The sequence below is a fragment of the Rhincodon typus genome, chromosome 16 (assembly GCF_021869965.1).
Source record: "Rhincodon typus isolate 14 chromosome 16, sRhiTyp1.1, whole genome shotgun sequence".
Classification (NCBI taxonomy): Eukaryota; Metazoa; Chordata; class Chondrichthyes; order Orectolobiformes; family Rhincodontidae; genus Rhincodon; species Rhincodon typus.
In genome coordinates this window covers 36,757,633-36,764,217 of record NC_063347.1, presented here as the reverse complement: position 1 = coordinate 36,764,217, position 6,585 = coordinate 36,757,633, and the positions used below count along the sequence as shown (strand labels likewise).

Here is a 6,585-nt window from a genome sequence, read left to right as displayed (position 1 = left end):
GTAGGAACTGCAGATGCTGGAGAATCCTAGACCGAAGGGTCTAGGCCCGAAACGTCAGCCTCTCTGCTCCTATGATGCTGCTTGGCCTGCTGTGTTCATCCAGCCCTGCACCTTGTTGTCTCTTGATACTAATCTTATTGTGAGAAATACTTTCAGAAAACATGATCAAAATCTTTGTTGGGATAGAAAGTAAAGTAGTCAAATCCAGGATCCTATATCTAAAGAAAGGAAACTATAAGGTTTGGGAGGTGAGTTATTTCTAATAGACTGACTAATATCACTAAAAGGCATGTCAGTGGATGGTCAATGGTTAATATTTAAGGAACAAATGAATGCATTGCATTAGTTAAATATTTGTTTCAGGTAAAAGAACACAACAGGAAAAGTGGCTCAACAAATGGCCACCAAAAGAAATTATAGACAGTGTTAGATCCAAAGAGGAGCCATAGAAGATTTCTAGAGAAAGTAGCCTTTTGTGTATCTGAAAAGGAAATGGTACTGCAGACAAATATTAGCCTCTTATGGTTTGTATCAGGAGAAACGATCATGCAGAACAAGGAAATGCCAGAACAATTAAATAAAGGAAGAGACAAAACCTTTGCAAAAAGCAAGAGATGACTGGGAAGAAGGAACTGAAGGAGATTAGTATTAGTGAGAAAAAAGATGAAGAAATTCATGGTACTGACAACTTATAAAACCCCAGGGCCTGATAATCTATATTACAGGGTACTAAAGGAGATGGCCGTGGAAATAATGGATGCAATCATTGAATCCCTACAGCATGGAAGCAGGCCATTCAGCCCATCGGGTCCATACCAACCCTCTGAAGAGCATCCCACCCAGACCCGACCCCTACCCCATCCCTGTAACTCTGCATTTCCCATGGCTAATCCACTGAGCTGACACATCCCTGGACACTACCGGCAATTTTGCATGGCCAACCCACCTAACCTGCACAATTTTGGACTGTGGGAGTAAACTGGAGCACCCGGAGGAAACTCATGTGGACACAGGGAGAATGTGCGAACTCCAACCAGACAGTCACCTGATGATGGAATCAAACGCGGGTCCCAGATGCTGTGAGGCAGCAGTGCTAACCACTGAGCCGCCGTGGTTGTCATCTTTCAAAATTCTGCAGGTTCTGGAACAGTCCTGCCAGATTGGAGTGTGGCCAATCTAGCCTTGCTGATTAAAAGTTTAAGGTGGGAGAAAACTGGGAATTACAGACCAGTTAGCCGAATAGTAGTAGTAGACAAAATGTTGCTCTATTATAAAGGATGTGAAAGTATGACATTTAGAAAATACCAGTGCTATTAAGCAAAGTCAACATGGATTTATGAAAGAGAAATCATGTTTGACAAGCCTAACAGATATTTCTTGAGGATGTATCCAGCAGAATAGATGTGTGGGAACCAGTGGATGTGTGGCGTATTTAGATTTTCAGAAAGCTTTTGATAAAGTCCCACAAAATCAGAGCACATGAAATTTATGGTAATGTACTGGTATGAATTGAGAATTGCTGAGTAGACAGGAACCAGAGAGACGGAATAAATGTGTTGTTTTCAGAGTGGTAGGAGGGTATCGTAAGGATCTGTGCTTTGGTCCTGCCATTTACAACATAATCATAGAATCATAGAATCCCTACACTGTGGAAGCAGGCCATTTAGCCCATCGAGTCCACACCAACTGTCCAAAGAGCAACCCACCCAGACTCTCCCCGCTAGTGTCTCTCTGTAACCCTGCATTTCCCTTGGCTAATCCCCTAGCCTGCACATCCCTGAACACTATGGGCAATTTAGCATAACCAATCCACCTAACCTGCGTGTCTTTGGACAGTTTGGATGAAGAATTCAAAGATAATATTTCCAGATTTGCTCACAGCACAAAACTGGCTGTGATTATGAATGGTGGGGAGGGTGTAAAGAGACTTAAGGACAATTTAGGCAATTTCTGAGCAGGAAAATGTGATGGCAGATGCAGTATAATGTATGTGAGTGTGAAGACGTCCACTTTGGTTGGAAAAACAGAATGGCAGAGCATTATTTAAAAAGTATTAGTTTGGGAAACGTTGATTAACCAAAAGACCTGGATGCCTTTGTACATGCAGTCACTGAAAGTAGCATTAAGGTGCAGAAAGCAGTTTTGAAAGCTGATACTTTGCCCTTCACAACAAGAGGGTTGAGTAGAGGAGCAAGGAAATTTTACTGCAGTGATACAGGGCCTTGGTGAGACCACATCTCGAGTATTGTGTGCAATCTTGGTCTCCTTACCTAAAGAAAGATAGACTTACTTTAAAGCCAGTTCTACAAAGATTCACAAGAATGAGTCCTGGGGTGGTCCGTTCATCATATGTGCAGAAATTAGATTAACTGGGTATGTATGCTCTGAAGTTTAGAAGAATGAGCAGGGATCTCATTGAAACATTTAAAACACTGACAGGGCAAGACAGAGCAGATGCAAAGATGAGGTTTCCTCTGGCTGAGGTCCCAAGTAAGGGGTGATGGTCTCATATATGCAGTTGACCATTATGGACTAAAATGAGGAGAAACGTCTTCAAGCAGAGGATGGTGAACCAGTGTAATTCTCTACCACAGAAGACTGTGGAGTATAAGTCACTGATTATATTTTAAAAAGAAATCAACAGATTTCTAGAAGCTAAGGGTGTCAAGAGGTATGGAGAGTCAGCAGAAGTATGGTGTTGAGATAGATGATCAGCCATGATTATGTTGAATGGTGGATAGGGACTCAATGGACCAAGTGGCATACACAAGTTCTTATTTTCTATGTTTCTATGTCATCTGAAAGAAATGTCTGTGTTATGCTACATGATGACCATTTCCCTGGAATCATTGAAGATTCATTTTCAAAACTTTTATTATTTATCAGTTAAATAAAAACTGTTAAAGCACTTATTACATTTGTGTACAGTATCTGTCTCATGAGGTGACTGTCTTGAAGCTTTGGAATTCTTTGATCATATGTAGCCTTTGTAATTGTCACTGGGAACAAAAACTCTCCCAAGACTGTACAGCAATAAATCAGTAATAGGAGTTAAAAATGCATTACCTTCACCAGCACAATGTAGCCATAAATCCTCACTGGTATGCCAACAAGGGGTCTCAGCGATAAAGAATTTTGTGCACTATATTTGACAGAAGAGAAATTACATAATTATTTTCAAGACATCTGGCCATATATAAATAGTTTGACTGTAATTGTTCTGTAATTTTTGTTTAAATCAAATAATAATCCCACATTTGAAAAGTATTTTCTAATTTAGGCAAGCTTTTCTGATAAATAGCCTAATAAATGGCATTGAGAATAATGCGAACTACAATTAAAAAGGGAAATTACATTATTTATTTCAGACATTATTCAAAAATAGCTGAAGTTAACAATCAATGCTCTTTTTATTTTGCTGATTCAAATCCAAAATGGATTCTTGTTAGAAGATGACCTATTTATTGACCTGAAACTTAGTTTCTGGAAAGGAATTCTGTTCTGGGCATAAAATTAATAACGGCAAAGGCACTAACAAGCCTTTTGAGCTCAGATAAAGTAAGCCCATTTGCTTATCAGCATTCCATGTAATTGCTGGCTTGATTTTATCTTTAATCAAGGGTGATTGACAAGTCTGAATTCAAAGCATTTCAAACTATTTGGTGACTTTGCTCACCTGTTCCCCTGAGTACAGATCTTAGTGGATCTTCTGAGTACAGGTTCAGTTACATTTTTCTGGTGAACCTTGGTGTATTTATGCTGCCACTCACTAAGCTATCTAAGGTGTCAGAATGAAAAGGCGGTGTCCACTGCAATATTAGTTTTGACAGAAAGCCCTCCCTAGCTCAAGAAGCTAAGAATTTGATGACATTTTAAATACCTGATTAGCCAAAATTATCAATGATGTCAGATGAAGTTTTGGTCATCATTAAATTATGAAGATGAAATTGTCACCTAATCATACATCACAGCATATTTTGTTTTGTGTTGACTTGGAAAATATTACCTCGCCTTTTAATTTTATTCTGTTGCTTTTACTTGGCTTAAAAATAGTTGCAAGTTAACAATCAACGTTGTTTTTCTTCATTCAATGTCAAAATGGATGCCTGTGAAATGAAGATATATTTATTAATTTGAACATTAATCTTTGTTCTGGATATAAAGGTATTAAGCACAAAGGCATTGGCAAGTCTTTAGAACTCAGATAAGGTATGAATATTTGCTTATCAGTATTCCATATAATTGCTAGCTTGATTTTATCTTTAATCAGAGGTGATTGACAAGTCTGAATTCAAAGAACTTTAGACTATTTGGTATCTTTGATTTTTAATTTTAGTTAAAAATGTAATCAAGTTAAACCATCAGAGTTGGTAAGAAAATGAGAAAAAGAACTTGTGCATTATGACCTTCAGGAAGAAAGGTTTTCTGTGGTGAAAAATTGGCAGCTGGTTCACCACGATCCTGTTCAAAATCTCAGATGTAGACTGATTTCTCCACTTCCTGGATTCTGCACTCACCATCATTTCTACTGGAACCATGGAGAGAGCAATGGAGTTCAAGGGTGGGAACTTCCCAGCTCACTGGGGCACTTAGAAAGGCAGGAGGGAGCAATTCATTAGGCAGGAGGCTCAAATTCAGATTCCCCAAGTTGGACTAAAATGTTGTTATTAAGTTTTCAGAACCTTTCGGATGGGTTAATCTTTCCAATAGTGATGTTCAGGAACCTTTTTTGAAATGCCATGAATGACCCATTCACATCCCAGCCCACTGAATTAGATTCATAGATGCAGTCATATTCTTTGTTGTCACATGTACTGAAATAAAGTGAAAAGTGTTATTTTGTATGTCATACAAGCAGATCATACCTTATAAAGTGTATCAGGGGAGCAGAATGGAGTGCAAAATGCAGAGTTATAGCTGCAGTGAAAGTGCAGAGAGTGAGAAAGATCAGAATTGATATTTGAGAGGTCCGTTCAAGAATCTGGTAACAGCAGGGAAGAAGCTGTTCTTGAATCTATTTGCATGTGTATTCAAATTTTTATATCTTCTGCCTGACGGAAGGGGGTGGAAGAGAATTTATCCAGAGTGGGTGAGGTCTATGATTATGTTGGTTGCTTATCCGAGGCAGCAGGAAGTATAGCTGGAGTCAATGGGTGGAAAGTTGGTTTGTGTGATGGACTGGGCTGCGTTCACGACTCTCTGCAGTTTCTTACGGACTTGGAAAGAATAGTTGCCATACCACACTGTAATGCATCCAGATAGGATGCTTTCTATGGTGAAGCTTTAAAAATCTGTAAGAGTCATTGTTGACATGCTGAATTTCCTTATCTTGAGGATACAGAGACGTTGTTGTGCTTTCTTGATCGTCGTATCAACATGGGTGGACCAGGACAGATTGTTGGTAATCAACACTCCCAGAAACCTGACTCTCTCGACTATCTCCACCTCAGCATCATTGATGTAAATAGGGGTGTGCCCTCCACTCCGCTTCCTGATGTCAATGACCAGCTCCATTGTTTTGCTGATGTGCGTGGAGCAATTGCTGTCTTTACACCATGCTGCTAAGTATTCAATCTCTTTCCTGTACTCTGTCTTGTCATTGTTTGAGATCCGATCTACAATGGTGGTGTCGTCAGCAAACTTGTAACTGGAATTGGGGCGAAAGTTGGCCACACAGTCACAGTGTATAAGGAGTATGGTAGAGGCTGAGTACGCAGACTTACAGGATACTGCTATTGTGGATTATCGAGGAGGAGGAGTTGTCGCCTATTCTTACTGATTGTGGTCAATGGGTCAGGAAGTCGAGGATCCAGTTACAGAGGGGGAGATGAGACCTAGGTCTCGGAGTTTAGGAATTATGGTGTTGAAGGCAGAGCTGTAGTTAATAAGTATGAGCCTGAGGTAGGTAATCATTGTTATCCAGATGTTCCAGGGATGAGTGTAGGACCGGGGAGATGGCATCTTCCCATGGACATGTTGCACCAGTAGGCAAATTGCAAAGGATTAAAGCAATTTGGTAGGCTGGAGTTGATGTGAACCATGACTGAACTCTCGAAGCACTTCATAATTATGGAGGTCACAGTAACTGGGCAGTAGTCACTGAAGCAATCCTGTAATGCAAAATCAAGAAAAACATGCATTCACACAACCAATCACAGATATGAGATGTGAACCTGGCAAGGTTGACTTCTTCCTGGAAAGTCTGGTGGGTAGATACTTCTTCAGTAACATGCATTCTTCATAACGAAAAGGCAAAATCTTATAGACCCTGAGCAACGTGTACTATGACAAGGAGTCTTAGAGAATTGTGCGAGAAGTCAGGCAATGCCTTTCTCAGTGTTGGCAACAATTAGCTGTATTTTCCAACTCAGCTCCAGGCATCAACGCAAGATTCTCGATAGGTGTCAACAAGATGCCTATTAAGAGGGATTGGTTTTAATAACTGGTAATCTTGCCTCATTAACATGTAGCTTCCTATCCCATCACCTGTCATGGGGAAACTAGATGCTGAAAATTCCTGGTGTGTAGGTCAGAATGAATACCTGATTACTCCAGCTCACACTCACTCCTCCAGACTACCCAGTA

At 40.1% G+C, this 6,585-nt stretch overlaps 1 long non-coding RNA gene across 1 annotated transcript in view; it reads right to left on the bottom strand.

Annotated features, from left to right (window-relative positions):
* LOC125485091 overlaps window positions 1-3,480 on the bottom strand; it is a 10,427-nt gene extending 6,947 nt beyond the window's left edge. The window contains exons 1-2 of the long non-coding RNA XR_007263849.1: window positions 3,470-3,480; window positions 3,067-3,142 (exon numbers count right to left, since the gene is read on the bottom strand). This is a non-coding gene — a long non-coding RNA (uncharacterized LOC125485091). The remainder of the gene's footprint in view (window positions 1-3,066; window positions 3,143-3,469) is intronic.
* Window positions 3,481-6,585: the final 3,105 nt, after the last annotated feature.